At 42.9% G+C, this 19,261-nt stretch overlaps 1 protein-coding gene across 5 annotated transcripts in view; it reads left to right on the plus strand.

Annotated features, from left to right (window-relative positions):
• The first annotated feature begins 799 nt into the window (after positions 1-799).
• The window catches only part of RALB (RAS like proto-oncogene B), a 26,619-nt gene continuing 8,157 nt past the window's right edge, over positions 800-19,261 (plus strand). The window contains exon 1 of one of the 5 annotated variants that reach the window (XM_081853486.1): positions 800-949. The gene's annotated coding sequence lies outside the window, so the exon portion shown is untranslated. Of the gene's footprint in view, positions 950-15,433; positions 15,564-15,684; positions 15,880-18,643; positions 18,746-19,261 lie in introns of those variants that run through there. The other 4 variants (XM_081853487.1, XM_081853488.1, XM_081853490.1 and 1 more) reach the window with 4 other exon arrangements.

Here is a 19,261-nt window from a genome sequence, read left to right on the forward strand (position 1 = left end):
AATGGTAGTCCAACATCTGGATGGTACTAAGTTGGAGAAAGCTGCTCTAGAAACATAGCTGGGATTTGGGGTGCCAATGATCAAGCTGCATCAACAGCAGTAACCAAGTGTGATGCTGTTTATGCTGTCTCCTCACCCACCCACCCATGGGTGTTGAGGTTAGGCAAGGTTTGCATTAGTTCAGGTTAATCTCCATGCACAGCTAACGCTGAAGCCACTTTCCATTAAAGCCCCCATTTGAATGGCTAGAAAAGCCTTGGTAAATGGCTCCCCACAACGGCACACCAGATCATTTGACTCTGAACAGTTGAGGATGGGGCGGGCAGGGGGAGCTTTTGTTTTCAGTTCAGTGGAACAAACTGCATCTCTCAGTTTTGTATTCTTAAGCATGTTTGCATACTCAGCAGCTTTTTATTGGAGACTTTCTCCTATAATCATAATTATCCAGCTTTCTGGGAAAGAGGAAGTCAACACATGGTCCAAAGGTTTCAGCAACAAAAGCACGACTCTTTGGGGCAGTCACGTGCACTTAGGGACTTCCCTGATATTTAAAATTACTTCTAAATTATTGCCTCCAACAAATGTTGAATGACCTCTCTCCTATTTTTTGGCAGATGGAACAATGTGGAGAATGTTTATGATAAGATCCACTCCCTGATTCTCAAACACTAACCTTTCGTTATCTCTGCTAGTTTCCTTTTAAAACAAACAACAACACCCCCACACACACACACCCAGGGTGCATGATGTCATATCCTGAGCCCTCCCCATTCCCTGCCTGTCTTTGAAACTCTTACAGAAAGCTAGACACACTAAACAAGTGGACTGCTCTGTTCTGAACATAAGACCATTTATGTGTGGCTTTTGCCTGTTTCATTCAGTCCTGAAGAATTTGATTCAAGGAATCTGAATTCACCACAGTTCAAAGGAAGGAAGAATCCCAAGCACGGTGAGTACAGCAACGTAGTATGCTTTGAGTCATAAGGAGGGAGTTTAGAAATTCAAATGTGTGTTGCAAACGTGGAATATTGTCTCTATTGCAAACTCAAGAAGGTTGTTCGCTATGCTGAAAGCATCAGCTTTAATTAAAAAAACACATGTATAGTTCTAAATCTTGGATCCCTTAAAATGTGTTCAGTGCTCTCTCTGTGTGCGTGTGTGTGTCTCTCACAGTCTCTGTCTCTCTGGGTTGTTGTTGTTTGCAGGGGGATCCTCGTTGAAAATATCTAGCAAAGTAGACTAGAAGTCAGAAATTTTCACTCAGAAAACCTCTATCACATATTGGGGGGGGGGGGATAAACACAACCTTCTCAAGTTTTAAGATTGTGCAATATGGCTTTGACACAAATTCAAAAAAAATCCTCACAAATATCCACAATGTAATTCAGCTTCAGCACCTAGATTTTGAGCCTAACAATGACAGCATTCTAAAGAGCCTGTTACACATTTGGTTGCAAGTATCTTAAAAATTAGTTGGTTCAGTAAAATGGCACGTTTTTCATTTTGTAGGATCAATGAAACCACTAATGCCCAGGACCCAACATTCCCATCTGTGTACTAGACTTACTTTCATTAGTGCAGTAAACACAGTGGGTTTGATCTAATCTAATTGTGATTGCATCCCAAAGAAATCAGCCTGAAATGTTAATCATGGCTTAGATTCCATTAATTCCAAAAGGAACTTACAATGCAATCCTAGGCATATTAAACCAGAAGGAAATTCCACTATGTTATATAGGACTTACTCCCATGTAAGCACTGTGGTCTTAGTGCAACTAACTATGGCTGCAATCCTATACCCATTTATCGGAGGGTAAGCCCCATGGAACTCAATGTGACTTATGTGTGAAGAGATATGTACAGGATTGCATGATTACTCTAGATCTATCTCTATGTATGTATTGGCTCAATGCTTCAATTCTGTGCACACTTATATGGGAGTAAATTACATTGAACATTGTGGAATTTACTTCCAAGTAACCATGGACAGGATTGTTCTACTTAGGAGTAAGGATGGAGGATAAATTTCATTCAGTTCATATTTAAAGCTGAATGTATCAAATCTGCACTTTTTGAAACAAAATGTGAACCAAAACACAGCTGTCCTCCTAAAAGTTGCACTTATCTGAATTTTGCAATGTAGTTCTCTATCCAGTGTTTGCAAAATTGCATCTATTAGGAGAAATTGTGTATAAAAATGAAGGCATTGGTGAAAATAACATACAAAAAATGCATTATGATAGGGGAAACTGCTTGCAAAAATGTGTACATTGGTCAATAAAATGTAAATAAAATGTGTTTATTAGGAGAAAATTACAGAAATATGCTGCTGAATTTTCATGAGAATTTTTTAAAATTGCAAATTGCTGCAAAGTACGGAGAGCTGAATTTAGACTGCTTGCTTGCTCAACAGGAATCTGCTTACCCAACAGAATTTCTGGTTTCTTCCCCCCCCACACCTCCTCCCCATGCCCACCCAAACCTGGAGGGTCCCCCAAACCTCTGGAGCAAATTTTGAAGGGACACACAGGGGTGTAAGGGAAGGAAAAGCCCCATTCTGTGAGCAGAAATACTGTCATGCTACATTGGATTTCACCTCCTGAAATGAATGGGATGTACATTCCAATGATGGTGCTAAATATCTCCTAATTTCATTGTACAGCTCCAGCCAAAGGAGCTGTGCCAGATGATTTAGTGTGCTGTCTGGTTCTCAGAATCATTAGTGGAGTTTCCTATCAGCAGTTGTGTCAACATACTGCTCTTCCTGCTGATTCAGGAACAAACAGTTTCATGCTAAGTGATGAGGATTCCATTGAGAACATGACTCTGTACTAAAGTGCTCTGATGGGCACCTCTTCTCGCAGAACATCTTTCATGGAACTGATAAGTCAACTAAGCTTACCAGAGCGAAACAAAACACATTATTCAAAACGGTTTTCTGTCAGTCTCAACTCATTTTTAAAGCACAGAGGCTGAGCAAATGCATCAGTGTGAATTGTTGACATGGCTTAGCACAAGGACAAAAAAGTTATGGTTTGGGGAGCTGTGTGGACTGAGGGTGGGTATAATATTATACTCTAATCTAAGAATAACTAGGTAGCTGCCAGGTTGTATGTGTGGCACATTCTAAGGACAGAATTCAACAGACCTAAGTATGGGGGGGGGGTGCTGCTGTCAGGGCAGGACTTTGGGGCAGAAGGACATGACCCCACCCAGCCAGGATTAGCAGAATAGTCCCCAAATGCTGCAGGACTGGCTTGCCATAGAAGTGTAGATTTAGAAGGTACCTCAAGGGTCATCTAGTCCAACCTTCTGCGATGCAGGAATCACAGCTAAAGAATACCCAAAAGATGGCCATCCAATCTCTGTTTAAAAACCTCCAGTGAAGGAGAGTCTACCACCTATGAAGGTGGTTCATTCCACTATAAAATACTGTAGCTCTTAACCACCAGGACATTCTTCCCAATGTTTAGTCAGAATCTCCATTCTTGTTACTTAAATCCATTGGTTTGGGTCCTACCATGTAGAACAGCAGAAAATAGGCTTCCTCCATCTTCCATGTGACAGCCATTCAGATAGCTGAAGATGGCTATCGTATCAACTTTCTGTCACCCCTTATCCAGGCTCAACATACCCAGTTATTTGTAAGAATCCTTCGTAAGTCCTAGTTTCCAGACCCTTTGTCATCCTTTGCACATCCTTTGTCAATATCCTTCTCAAATTGTGGTGCCCAGAATTGGACTCAGTATTCCAGGTGGGGTTTCACCAAGGCGGAATGGAAAATGCAGAAAGTAATGCAGAAAGAAACCACCACCACTGTAAGTCCATAGTGTGAAATTACCCAACTGCACCCCTGTAGGGATAGGCTAGTGCAGGGGTATGCAACCTAAGGACCGGGGGCCGGATGTGACCCATTCACCTTCTCAATCCGGCCCGTGGACGGTCCGGGAATCGGCGTGTTTTTACATGAGTAGTAGTATTAATAATAATAATAGTAATTTATTATTTGTACCCCGCCCATCTGGCTGGGTTTCCCCAGCCACTCTGGGTGGCTTCCAACAAAGATTAAAAATACATTAAAAGTAGAATATGTGCTTTTATTTAAAATGCATCTCTGTTTTATTTGTGGGGCATTGGAATTTGTTCATTTCCCCCCAAAATATAGTCCGGCCCACCACGTGGTCTGAGGGACAGTGAACTGGCCCATGGCTGAAAAAGGTTGCTGACCCCTGGGCTAGTGTGACTGAATGCTGCCCCATAGGAAAAACAGTACAAAGAAAATTGCAAACTAGTACACTGGGGAGAATGCTAGATTGGAGCTTTTTGTTTGGCGTGTCGTTTTTCTTTGTGGAAGGGTTTTTGGGAGGGGTATAGTGAACCCTTTGATCACGTCATGCTGCACCTGCATTTATAATTTTGCAGTTTTACCTCCCCAGTGAGAACAAGGAACTATTTTTAGGGTAGCAGATAGATTGTTGTGCTTGGACTAGGTAGCCTACTGCAAATAAAGGCACTTCTGGCACAGTGCATAAAAAGTCAAATACAAGGGAAGGGTGGAGAGAATTTGCTTTTCTGATAGCACATCATACAGTAAGCAATTTTGCTTTCTTCCTGTCACCCTTGGAAAGAACTTGTCTTTCCTGGAAAGAACTCATCAATCTGTTTTACTCATCCAGTATCTTCCTTTTAAAAAAACCAAAACAACAAAAAACACTTATGTTGCAGAAACAAGCACTCTTTTCTGTTTTTAAATAACTTTCTCCACTCATGACTTATGAAATATTAAATATGTTGTATGATTTATAAGTGGGATAACTGTGATTATGATTTAATAGATAGAAGATAGGGTGTAGCAGAATGGGAGAGACAACAACTCCCTGGAAAAAGGGGGGGGGAGTCAATAAAAATAAGAGAAAAGATCCCAGGCTGGGGTAGGGAGATAACTCTGTATTTGAGTGTGATTGCTCTTTAAATCCAAGGGTGTAGGTGCAAATGTCACTTAATGCAGATTAGTTACTCTTTAACACAATTTGAGCACCCTTCTGTTCATGCAGATGGGATTTCTCCAGAGCAGAGCACTCACATGAGTTTCTTTTCTCCACTCTACAAAATCAGGAGGGAAGACACCCTTTTATCTGTTGGAATGTTCCCATTTTTCCATGCTTCCTTGACACTGTAATGTTTCATACACAGAATTTGCATTGCTAGGTCTAAAGTCATCTGTACAGTTTGGAGCGTTTATGCCTTAACAATGGTAAAATAACAAGCTGATTCTTTGATACCCGATGTATCTCTGTCGTTCCCTAAGGAAGGCAGCCCTTCTTGGGATACTGCATGCTGTTTCATGGATTTAACACTGCCCTTATGTTGATCTGAGACAGATTTCTTTCCTCAGTAGACACCCAGTTTTGCCCACAAATAGAGGGGGGAAATTCCAGCTTTTCTGTTATATAATATATAACAGAAATATTCTTTAAAATATTTACACAGCCAGCCACAGTGGAGTCTTCCAGGCCTAAAACTGTATCTACCTATCTATCTAAGTACAAATACTCTGTTAGGAACAAAAAATGTAATCATTCATTCTGCAGACACCATTCCAATAGAGCTAAGCAGGGAATGGTTAATAAACCCAGGGAGAGTACATTTCCTGTTGCTCAGTGGCAATTGCTGAGGAAGCTTGCTTAATCCATCAACAGAGCTGAGTTAACTCTTGATGGAAGGGAAACGATTGTAATTTCCTTTAAGGTATGTCTAAAAGAAAGAGAAAAATAAATCCCAAACTGTATCAAGGCCTCTTTTTTTTGCACATAATAATTCCAGAATGGTTACCCAGATTGTCCATTCTGATACAACTTTGTTTTTCTTGGGATTTTGAGTTTCTTATCTGCATGAACACGGAATTCTCAGTTTTGCAGTTATGCCTCCTTGCTGATCAACTCTGGTTTCTCATGTGTCATGGTAGCAGAATGCTAAGAGCAGCACTGCAATATAGCATTCTCTGCTTACACCTTAATAAACTGACCCTGGGTTCTGATATCATCATAATGCATTTTTTCCTCATTTTGAATAGATGCCATTTGGGGCATACACTATAGTATATGTGAGAATTCCACCCAACTGTTAAAGGTTTAGCTGGGAATCATTAATGCACTCTTCCCATCTGCTGTACGTAAAATGCAGACCTGTATCTGCTGAGTAACAGGCAGAAATCTAGCAGGTACAGGTCTGCATTTCTATGTACACAGAGCTTCTGTAAAGTGAAAAAGGTGGTGTGTTTAGAAACCAGCTGTTTAAAACAGCAATCCTAGCAAGTTTCTAGCACAACTTTCAATAGGGGGTGGAGGTTATGAAATGTATGTCATGGGTTAATTTCTAAATAAAGAGAATATGCATGAAATGAGAGAGCAGCAGGGTGTGTGTGGAGAGATTATTTGGATGTCTGAGCAACTAGTGGTTCATTGTGATACGCACAAGCTGCAGTGGGCCTTGTGTTTACAAGCTTCCTGTTCCAGGACAGCCACAAGGGAATCATGGACATTTGCTTTAATTTTTTATTAACTGTGGTGTATTATTTTATCTGAACCCAACTAATCAGTTTAACTTAATTGTGGTTTGTTTGAAACAAGGCATCCTCAAGCCATGGGTTGTGAATCTGGTTTCTTTCAATAAAGCATAGTTAAGATTAAACACTAATCTGCAATTCATGAAAAGCAGAAGTGATTTCTCCTTGAGGCTGTTCCAGAGGAGGAGAGAGGAAATATACACATCCAAAGCTTACTGCAGTTCCCAGGGCCGTCTTAAGCATTTCCGGCGCCCCCCTCCTTCCCAGAGTTGCCAACCTTTTTTAGGGAGGATGGCGCTGCTGTCGACGCGCCCAGCTCTGCGGGGCTGGAGGAGGCAGGCAACGGCTGGAGGGCAGCTCCTCCAGTGGGGAAGGCAGAGGCTGGACGCGGCAGCTCCCGGATCAGCTGGCTGCTTCATGCTGTGGTGGCTATGGCAGGCAGAGGCTCTGGGCGCGGCGCTGCTTTGGCACAGCATGGCGGAGGCGGGCAAGGGCGGTGAGCTGATGCTGGCAGGCGCCGCGTCCAGCCTCCGGCTCTTCCCTGGCGCCCTCCAGAACTTGGCACCCTGGCGCCCTGCGCCACTTGCCTCTATGGGTAAGATGCCCCTGGCAGTTCCTTCCCATCACTATAAACTATTATTTGTAGCAATGTCTGAACTGGGCCAGACTGTGAATGTTCTGTAGCAAGGGAATCAGGCCTCCAGAAGCTCCCTTCTTTATTAGAACTTCCCATCTTGCCAACCAAAGTCCTGGCATTCAGAATAGTTTCCAGGGGTCAATCCTGTAAATGCAGCCTCAGATCAAGGCCAGTAATACACTTTTTGAGCTTCATTCCAAAAGAAGCCCTGCTGCCCAGAAACATTTTGGGGAATGGGAAAAGGCAGCTGGGGTGGAGGGACAGTTATATTTTTTTCTAAAATTTATCAGATCAGACCATGAGCCTCCATTTCCATTTTTGCTGCAGATGCTTTACATGGGTGTGTAGCAGACTTGAATATATCTGCATAAGAGATAGCTGGACTTCCTGCCAACGTCTGTATCAGTTTGATAACAATAGTTTTGGAAGAAGCATGTCAGGGTCAGTAAAAGAAATTTGGCCTCAGGAAAGTTGTAAACAAAGAAAAAAGTGGTTCCTCTCTTTCTGTTTCCTGTTTCCTTGACAGGCTGCGCTTCCTTTTGTTTAATTACCACATCATGCGGATATGTGCATCAACACCTAAATCAGGAGTGGGCAATCCTTTTCTAATTGAAGGTCTCATACCCTCCAGGGCTATCTGTGGGGTGGGGGGGTGGGGGTCACGTGCTGGTGGCAGGCATTCCTGCTTTTGACTTTCAAGCATCTCTTCAAAACTTTTTTGCATTGACAGGCCTTCACAGCTGTTTAATTTTTGATTAGCCAGTCACTTTAACGGTTATCTGCATTTTAATTTTTTTTAATGATGTTTTATAATGTACACTGCTTTGATATTTTATGATCTGGTGGTGCAAAAATACTTCTATATATAAATGAAAGCCAAGACTAAAGCCCAAATTGGATAGGTTTGCTGCTTTTTCTTTCTCTCTCTGCCACCACTTACTCTCAGTCTGTCCCCACTCCCTCTCTATTATTCCCTTCCCTATCCCCATCTTTCTCCAGTAGGCTGACAAGGGAGAGACAAATTGCTCTTGCCAGAGGCTTGAACTGATCACTTGCAGAGAACTTTTGAAACTGGGTCGAGGGCACAGGTTGCATGCCGCTGACTTGCTTGATCAACAGCTGGGGCAGTGCTGACTTGTCTGTAGGAAGCCTGGGCAATGGAAGCAGCAGGGTATCAGAAGATAAAAATCTGGGTCACCTTGGAGATCTGAGACTCAGGAAAAAGGAAAGCAGCTCACGTATTGCGTCTCCTGCCAGAAATTACCCCAGTAGCACCATCTTTCAGTAGGTTAGGAAATTGTGACTTGCATGCAAGGACACAAGGAGGGATTCCCCCTCCCCCCGTTCCGCCCTGTATTCATCGCACACAGCATTATTTGTGCTCTGCTACAGTTCACTTTCTGCCAAAAACTAAGTTACTCGTCTCACTTTCCACTGCAGCAAAATTATGTAAGTATGGTAAGCATGTAAATTATGTAGTCAGTATGTTATCCAACCCCAAATCTACACACACAATGAAAATGGGGTGTGTGATGTAATCAATTTCTTATCAAATGAGGAAAATGACAGTGAATACAGATTGTATTTGGTGGACTGAATTTACAAGTAATAATTACTTTTGCACTGGAAAAATAAAAAGTAATGATATGTAAGACATACCACACAATGCACAATGTTTCCTTTAATATTAAAGTGTGTGAGAGAGGCTTAGATATGTTGTGGCATGAACTGGGTTGTGCACACAGCACCATCTGTGCACAGCCAATTGCACATGCAGTTTGTAAAGGCTGTATGAGCTGCATGAGCATGTCTGATCTCCACACAAATCCAATGCAGACATGCCCTTATCATTTTCCATCGCACATTAAGATCCTTTGGGCCCAACTACCTTTAACATCCACAATCCAATTAATTAAGTATCCATTGGCAGGTAAGGTTGGAATGAAAGCATCTCTCTAGCATGCATATGAAAACAGCAAAGATTCTAACCCATAATCTATAAGTGGGTGTGATGCCTTTCCCTATGATTAGAACGTGGGCTGGATATGTGGATCCGATTAAATTTCATGAATTTAATTTGAGAATGGGTAATTTGGGCCCCTATTGGCTACTGTAGACTAATTGGATGACTGAAATATAGCCTAATAAACTAAGAGCAACAACAGCAGAGCTGGTTTTTATAAAATCCACTTTCCTGTGAACTGAAAGTCAAACAACAACCCTCACCGCTGCCCAGCCCTGTGATGAATGGGAAATCTCCGGGGGAATTTGTGGGAAAGTAGCAGCTATAAACCTGTGCAGAGAGACTCAGTGGATTATGGCTGATGCCAGAAAAGCATCCTCTCACTTGCTAATAAAAGATGCAACAGCATGTTCAGAGGCTTTGGGAAAGGTAAAGCACAATTGCTGAATCCAACACGTACAAGTCGTGATTACTGCAATCAGCACCTGCCTGTGTGCCTCACCCCACAAAAAAAGCAATCAAGAGATACTTCATTTATGAAAGGCCATGGAAAACCCCCGGCACAGGTGGGGGAGGGGAAAGAGGAAGAATGACAGCCTGTCTTACTCTCTCCTTAGGCTGCAGGCTTTTAGTTAATGTGTGGAAGGCATTGAACACAAAAAAGTAACTAAATACTAAAATATCTACAATCTGAAGGAAACATCTAATTATGTGGGGGAACCAAGAAAATACTAGTTGGAGCAGGGCCAGCCCCAATGTTTTCCAACACAATTCCCAGTTTGAACTCTGGTGACATTGTGTGGATGCTGTAGAAAAGATGTGCATGAGCAGCACCAATTCCAAAGTAAACTCCCATCTTGAACCACCTGTTACTTACAAAAACAAAAGTGGATGCTTCCTATCTCTGCATTTGATGCACAAAATGGGGGCAGAGGAGAGCATGTTCACCTGAAGTTTGAACAGGTACTTTCTCATAGCCCCAAACTACCACTTCCTGTTTCAACTGAGCTTGCTGGAAATTTTCCTAGGCATGTTATCCACTGATACATTTGAAGTGTATCTGCATCTGATCTCAGGTCACTTCCAGACCTGTTTATTGAACAGTCATCCTAATTTATTGGTGGGAAATTTAGATGATGTTGGTTATCTATTGATGACTTAGATGACAAGCAAATGTTATCCCACGCTTTCAATGATGTTTTCCTATCAACTTCCTTTTTGCAAAAAGTCTGATCTTCTGATGTTCACTGTGCAAGACGTCCAAATCAACTCTGATTTCACAAGCTGAATTTGCCAGTTTGTGATTGAATCCTACCCCAAAAGAGTGACAGGCTGGAAGCGGTCTCAGTGCAGCACTGCTGTACTACATTGGAAACACAGAAAACATCCAGAAAAGGGCAGATAGTTTCCCACCAGGAACCTGAAAGAGAATTTAGGAAGTGAAGCTCACTCACACTTAGCTTCATTCCAGGAGCACAGTTTCATTCTGCTTAATTTTCTGCATTTCAAATTCCTCTTAAGGCAGGACACTAAAAAAAATAAAATGGCAATCTTGATCCAGCTTCTCTTCCTTTCCCCATAAATCATAATGAGCAAAGTTCCTCCCAATTTCAAAAGGGCAAAAAAAGGAACCCCTCCCCAAAAAAGGAACCCCTCCCAAAAAAACCTGTATTCTGCCAGTCCCCCCAAGCACTCACTCAGAATTCTCAGTTGACATTGGCCAGTGTCAAAATTGTAGAAACAAGTCAGTCTGGATTCCTGACCTATCAATTTTTCAGTATGCTATTTCACTGTTGGGCTTAACTGACCTTTTCATTCACTTTTTGATCAGAAAATGAATGCCGATGTACTTGTCAGAAGATGTTAGCACATTAGAACAAAGCGTGAGAACAGAGGATGGAAAGCAAATCCAAATGAAAAATGTCTTACTGACCTAAAGAGAGGCTTTGATGTTACACACAGAATAATTACTTCTCTGTTGTGCTTGCGCCTGTTTACACAGGAGCTGAAAAGACTCTGCACCTCACTTGTGGTCAGTAGGTTACATTCTGTTCCCCTATCTCCATATGCTATGCTTAGAGTCCAGGAATTAAGTGGATGACCTATTCTGAAAGGACCAATGGACCCATTTAGTCCAGCATCCTGTTCTCACAGTCGCTGACCAGATGCCTGTGGGAAGCACACAAACTGGACCCTTTTTTGGGGGGGGGGGAAGCAAGATAGGAAATAAATAAATAGTGGACAAGCCTGATGAGAGGATTTGCTGCCAGCCCTAAGTGAAAGAAGTGACAGCCTGGCAGGGAATTGTCTAGAGCACACCATTACATCTGACCTGGTCCTGTGTCTGCAGGAAATATCCCAAGCACCTTGTTAACAAATCACACTTGAGGTGCCTCCTCGTAATACGACAGTGCCCAGGAAACACTTTTCCTGCTTTCTCCACTTTTCTTCCTTCTGGCTTTATATTGTTGTTGTTTAGTCGTGTCCGATTCTTCATGACCCCATGGACCAGAGCACGCCAGGCACTCCTGTCTTCCACTGCCTCCCGCAGTTTGGTCAAACTCATGCTGGTAGCTTCGAGAACACTGTCCAACCATCTCGTCCTCTGTCGTCCCCTTCTCCTTGTGCCCTCCATCTTTCCCAACATCAGGGTCTTTTCCAGAGAGTCTTCTCTTCTCATGAGGTGGCCAAAGTACTGGAGCCTCAGCTTCAAGATCTGTCCTTCCAGTGAGCACTCAGGGCTGATTTCCTTCAGAATGGAGGGTTTGATCTTCTTGCAGTCCATGGGACTCTCAAGAGTCTCCTCCAGCACCATAATTCAAAAGCTTTATATTAATGCATCACATTAGATAGATGGGAAGTTATTTTTGCTAATGCTGGCAGGTAGATCCTACAATATTGCCTTAAAAGCTGTGCTGTGCACACACCTTACCTTGACTTTTCGCAACACAATACTTTCCATGTTTACTCAGAAGTCCCACTGAGTTCAGTGAGTACTTCTTTGACTCAAACCCCAAGTCTATTTGCTGAAAGAGGTTAACTTCCAAGTAAGTGTTAACAACAGAACTAGAGCCTTAAAGGCTTACCTTTATTGATTTGGAACTGAAAGCCAGTGCAAAACAAGGCATTCAGCAAGGTTACGTGGTAAATTTCAGTATCAGCCTACCCTACTCACAAGATAAGTGTTATAAACCTTGAGACACGTAAATGGCTCATTAAGCAGTAGAGTTAATTGAATGCCTGAGTGATACCATTATAGACAGTGTGTGCTAGTGGTTTAACACTGACATAATTAGCTGGTGGTAGTTTGGCTTCTAATGAAAATATAATTTCAACTGCTGCTGACAATTAAAAAAACAAAAACACTATCTGCTGTAAACCGATTAAGAAGATAGCAGAGCTGATCTACAATATTTGTCTAACACAGAACCTGTTTTCTTTTAAAGCACGCTCTCCCTTTTTCTGCCCTAAAGCAGAAAAAAAGTGTAGCTCTGGCATTTTAATATGTGAAGGAAACCAAAGCTGCATATCAGATGGTGTGGAATCAACTTCAATAAGTCTTTGTTGCAATAACTGAAGATTTCCGTACATGCCCATTATTTATTTATTTACTTTTAAAATATGGTTATGCCTGTACGTATACAAGAGGTAAATATACAACATACATGTATATATTGGTAATAAAACTGTAATGATAACAAAAACAGCACAGCTATATTCTTCCTTCATGCTGCTATTCAGGGTGATAGAGCAACGGGACCTCTCTGGGAAGATTTTGGTTTAAGCCTGTTTGGAAATGTAAAAAGTTGGATATTATTTTCATATGTTCTAAGAGTTTTCCAGGTACCTACTTCCTCCACCTGTCTTTTTCTTTTCATTTTATTTAACACATTAACTGTAGAGAGCAAACATTGCTGTGTATCCTCACGTCCTAACATGAGTGCTCCAATCTCAGAGTCTACCTAAACTTTGGGGACACTCGATTCCACCAAGCACCCCCAACTGACTCTCTAGCCCTCCAGGCTACTTAGCATGCTCATTCTTCATTAAGATGTGATGTAGTGTATGTGTGTTAAAAATAGTAGTTCTACTAACCTTGGGATTCCCCGAAACATGATACCACCTCTCTCGTTTCAGTTCCAGTTTGGTTGGCACTCACTACCTATGCATTATGCTACTGGGAATGATCTGGAATGCCAAGGAACATATTTCCAGAGGGGTAATTGTGTGAGTCTCTTGCACCCCCAAAAATCAAAGCCTCTCCTGGAAACTTAAAGACTAACAAATGTCTTGTGGACTCAAGCCCAGTTTGCTCTTATGTACCCTGATCTCCAAGCAGTTTCAGTTCATAACCTGGGTTGTTTCCATGGAATGAAGCCACTAAAGGTTTGGTGTCTCTTTGTGATCTAGGGTTATATTAACGCCTTTAGGTGGAAATCCGCTTGAATGCCAAAAGATGCCCCAAAGTTCACTGCTTCCCATTAGATTTTGAGGGGGATGCAGCCAACCCACAAATTTTTGTTAGCTCCTACCATCTAGTACTCAAGCTTCTTTCTCTGACTCTGTGTGCCTCTTGAAAACTATGAGTTTATTATACTCTGACAATCTGATGACAGCACTTCCAGCCAGGGAGGAAGAAAGATATGCTGACGTTTTACTACACTGCCTGTCATCTTCCAGAAGTGTGTCCAGCAATTCAGTTTCTGTGCCACAGGCCAAGGCTATTTACTGAAGAAAAGAGACATTTTAGCAGACCTCTTCTGCAGACCCCAATCTTACAATTATACAGGGTGTTCAAAAAGTAACTATACACCTATGGACAATGTAATACATAGTAGGTGTATAGTTACTTTTCAAACACCCTGTAGAATCACAAGTTTGGAGGGGACAACTCCAGCCCATAGCAATATATTATATAGTTATAATGTAACAAGCGTTCAGATTTCCTAACTATACAGTACATGCAGAAGTGTTCACAGAAACTTGCATATCTACTTGAAAACTAAGAGAGGGTGATCTAAAAATGTGCATGTATTTTTTGGTGGGGAATCTTTTTTTGTAAAATACCAGTACCTTCTTGCTACTGGTACTTAACATAACCAGCTACCCAGTAACATTTTCACTTGGAAAAAGGAATTTCCTTGCCATGAAGATGACTTATTTCTCTTTTTACATATTACACATTGCAGTTTTCTGTTTGGTTTAACCTATTTTCCTTATTAAATTGGATTACCATTTTTGAATACCTGGTTGCACCTTTAATAAAGATCTGAGGCGATTAAATGGTAACAATTTTTATCTATATGCAACAAAAAGCTTTACCTACTAACTTCTGCTGACAAAAACACAGGGACTTTTGCTGCTGTTGGACTACAACTCCCATCATCCCTAGCTAGCAGGACCAATGGTCAGGGATCACACGAGTTGTAGTACATCAACAGCTGGGGATCAAATTCTGAGAAACAATGGACCAGACTTCAGCCTTACATCCCTTTTCAAAACAAAAAATTCCTTCCAGTAGCACCTTAAAGACCAACTACCGGTAAGTTAGTTCTAGGGATGAGCTTTCGTGTGCACGCACACTTCTTCAGATACACATCCCTTTTCAAGGCACCCAGGAAACGCGTATTACGACATATCGCCTTAAAGGTTTGAGATAAGAGTGAAAAACCGTTGCAAATATTGAGAAACCTCCCCTTGCATTAATTCAAACTCTATCGGCACTTATTAATAGAAGTTGCCATGCCCATTTATTCCTTTATTTCGCAGCATTGTGCACGCAGCTCTACGCGTGGCTTATAATAAATAAGACAGAAGGGTGAGTTGGGGGAATGCTCCAACTTAATGACCGGGGGGGGGGGGGGACACACATCATCCCTGACTTCTTCCTCTCCAGTTACAGATAGGTAGCCGTGTTGGTCTGCCATGGTCAAAACAAAATAAAAAAATTCCTTCCAGTAGCACCTTAAAGACCAACTGAGTTAGTTCTAGGTATGAGCTTTCGTGTGCATGCACACTTCTTCAGATACACGAAAGCTCATACCTAGAACTAACTCAGTTGGTCTTTAAGGTGCTACTGGAAGGAATTTTTTTATTTTGTTTCTTCCTCTCCCACTCCGTTCTCCTCGTTTTAAACGAATCATGTGAGTGTGTGTGAAAACGTCCTCTTCCGCCTCCGATTGGACAGTGCGTGGCACGTGACCGCCACCAACGTCCCGCCCCGTCCCTTGTACGGACGGATCCTGGAGGTGATACGAGGATGCGCGTGGGAAGGACGTGGGCGTGAACGCGAGGGTAGGGGCGGGGCGGGATTCCTCCTCCCCTTCCTTTTTTTAAAGGAACACCCACACGCTGGAGATGCGGCGTTCGCTGGAAGTCGATTTGCTTGCTCCGTGGTGGTAATGGCGGGGGTGGGGTGGGATCGCGCGCGCGCGCGCGCGCGCGCTCAGGAAGGTCTGGCGCTCGCGCTCGCTGGCTGGTGTGTGGGCGTGTGTGGCTAGCGCGGAGCCGCGCTTTCATTGATTGGGGCGGTCTTACTGGGAGAGGGAGCGCGCGAGGGCGTGCGGGTGTGGAACGCGCGCAGCACGGCAGCGGCACCCGCCCCACTAAGAAAACCGAGGCGGCGGCGGCGCTGGAGGTGGCCAGCCCGGGGAGGTGAGGGGGGATTCGTTTGCTCCGGAGGTGGGGAAAAAGAAAAAAGAAAGCAGCAGCGAGGTGAGGGGGCGGGGTCATTTAATTATGATATGCATATATTCCAAAGGGACCCCCTCTTTCTTCCCAGGCAGGGAGGATGAGGCAAGAGGTGGTCAGTGGCGTTGTAGCAAGTAGGGGCGGGTGGCTGGGCTGCTCCCGCTGCTGCAAACTGCGAAAGGAAAGGGGGGGGGGATATTGAGCTTCTTTTTCATTCAGTGCCCTTGTTTGCAGGGTGTGATGTGTGTGGCCGGGGGGAGAGAAACTCAGCTGTTGACCTGGGAAAGTTGTCCGTGTGGCGCGGGGTGGGGGGGGGGAGGGAGCTACCCCAGCTGGAGAGACTTTTGCCATCTCTTTGCATAGCTCTCCGTGGGGTTGCTTCTGGCGGAGAGATGGAGGTGCTGCTGCTCTCTTTTCAAGCACTTCCCTTTTCTGTGGAGTTCCGAGTGTTTTCCTTGGTGGCGCCACCGAAATGGTGTCCGCCTGGGCTGAAGCAGAGGGGCGGGCTTGTGCGGCTTCTCGACCTCAAGCCAGACGATGCCTTGGGGTGTGTTCAGAGGCAGGATACCTTCGAAATAGCATGTGCTGGGGCAAACAACAGGTGGAAGCTCCATGGCTTCGTTGTGGAGAGTTGGTGTAATGCAGAGATGGGAGGCCTTTGACTTTTCAGTTGCTTTTGGACGGGATTCCCATCAAGCCCAGAGAAGCTGGTTAATGGTCAAGGGCAGCGGAGGGCCACAAGTTCACTGGTTTAGTGTCTAGCAGGCTACGGCTGCAGTCCTCAGTTGATCCCATTCGATTCACTGAGACTAACTTCTGTGTAGACATGGTTAGGGGTGCCATGAACCGGGAAATCCCAGGGTCACTTTCAGGTCTCCGCCATCTGCATTTTGTGACACACACGTTGCATAGAATATTATATGAATTGTAAATATTATCCACTTCCTGCGTGTGGACCCTGTAAGGTTGGCTAGAAGGGATCTTTGTATAGTTGTCATTGGGGGTAGAGCTGGGAACGCTTTGAGACAAAGTAAAGAGTGTAGGGAAAGAGGGGTCATTAACCAGTATGTCTGGATTACGAATTGTGAGAAAGGAGGATTTCCCCTTTCAGTTACTGGGGGAGGTCAGTAGGCAGGAGCAGACTTTGGATCTGCCAAGGTTATTCTAATGAGTTTGTGAGTGCAGGGTATTTATAGAATTGGGCAGGAGTACTTGAAATTCCTCCTCTCTGGCCAGGTTATAATTGTATACATCGATTGAAACATGAATATGATGTGGCCAAATTGTAAGTATAGCTGACTCAATTGTTTGGGCTTGTCTGGTTCTTCAGATATGGATTGGGGTTCTGTAACATGGATATGGCAATACTTGAATTGCTATTGCTCTATCCTGGCTTTTGACACCTGTTATATGGACCCACCTTATTTTCCATTTAAATTGTTCTAACCAATTTTAATACTGTATTTTCATATTGCTGTAACCTGCTCCGGAACCTTGTGGTAAGGGTTCTTAAGAAATACTGGGTACATATATATTTTTAGTCCCATGAAACTCTTGTTCGGACAAAAATGATAAGAATATGTGGTGAAAGACATTGAGAAGCTGCTGCTTATAGATGCAGCTCTTGTTATTCTTTTCCAGAGGCCCAACAATACTTGCTGTCAAATCTTGTATGGAATATAAGTTGAAATGTTGGGTGGAGAAGACTGGTCTGCTTTTATGGTCACATTGCCAGATCCATAAGCATGTGTGATGGAAAGGTAGTTGTCTGACTTCAGTGCAAGTCCTTTCACTGGGCACATTTTTGCTGTGGCATCCTAGCTGGGGCTGTTTAGATGCACAATGTTGATTTTGAGCTATGTGGAGAAGACAGCAGCACAAGAGATTCTATGTAAAGGAAGGGATAGGCTTGAGTTAGGGTGCTTGTGATGCCAGTGAAAACTGCTGCTTGAGAAGACTTTCCTTTCCCACTGGATTAGGAGCTGACACAGATTGTAAATCTGAGGGTTGCTGTACTGATTTAAAGCCCTTCTCCAGAAAGGCATGATGTTTATGCAGATTTTAACAGAGCATGTGATAGGAGCCAAGCATTGAGTCATTGTTAATTGGAAACTTAATACTTACTCTTTCTGCAGCTGCACAGAAAGACAGTGGTTATTAACTACTGCTTATTATTTTTAATCAAATACTTGCTAATTTGTGGAGTTTCCTTTTCTTAAAAAAATCTGAAGCTGGCAGGCTTAAGAAAATTCACTTCTTTAAATCACTGTAAAAAGCTGCAAAGGATATTGTAGTTGGGGTTATTTTCTGTAAGGTTGCTGCTCAATTTAACAGATGAATACATCATGGTAGAAGAAAAGAAGAACAAATCCAAATCTCTGGCCAACAATCTCTTTCCTACTGGTGCCAGCCTTTCTCCTGGTAGTAAATTTGAAAGTTTAAATGATTTACAGTTTCAGCTTGTAGAGGAATTATTCCAATAATTGCTAATGTAAACGTTTTTCGAATGGCAAGCTTGTGTCTACTGTTCTATCAGGTGGTGCTGTGTGATATGTGTGTTACTTACATTCCCTTCATACTGTAGCCTTGACTGTAGCTTTGCCGACAAAGTATGATGATAATGTAATGTACCTTAAAATTGGTAGAACTGTGCAGGATGGATTGGCAGTTACTGGGCATGTTTTCCAATTAGATGGAAAGTAAATTCCCATGTTGGTTGGTTGAGTATTACAGTACATACTACTAATTTTAAAACTGAACACATCCTTTCCTCCTTCATCCATCACAGCTGTGGCCTTTCCTATGGATCTTCCTGATGTAAACTCTCAATCTAAGCCAGTGAGAAAGAATCTGAACTGAACATTGAACCAAACTGGCCTACGGTTATAAGGTCTGCAGTGGGTTGTTTTGTCTGCTGGATAGGTTATTGCTTTGTATCTTACGATAAATGTGCGATCCGATGCAGAGGAGTGTTTTGATCTGAATTACACTTCCCTTCAGTGTGATGCATGTTGCAGGTTCATGACATGATTGAGATTCAGGTTAGTAGGTTAGTGGAGTAAACAAGCAGTGCACAAACTTGGATTAGAAGCCTAGAATCACATTTGGTGACTGTAAGTAAATGTTTTAAATACAGTGGTACCTCGGGTTACAGATGCTTCAGGTTACAGATGCTTCAGGTTACAGACTCCGCTAACCCAGAAATAGTACCTCGGGTTAAGAACTTTGCTTCAGGATGAGAACAGAAATCGCGTGGCGGCAGCAGGAGGCCCCATTAGCCAAAATGGTGCTTCAGGTTAAGAACAGTTTCAGGTTAAGAACGGACCTCCAGAACGAATTAAGTACTTAACCTGAGGTACCACTGTGTGTGTTATGTTTCTAGTGTTATTTTTGAAGCCTAACGAAT

This window comes from Podarcis erhardii (genome assembly GCF_964252035.2).
Source record: "Podarcis erhardii genome assembly, chromosome: 1".
Classification (NCBI taxonomy): Eukaryota; Metazoa; Chordata; class Lepidosauria; order Squamata; family Lacertidae; genus Podarcis; species Podarcis erhardii.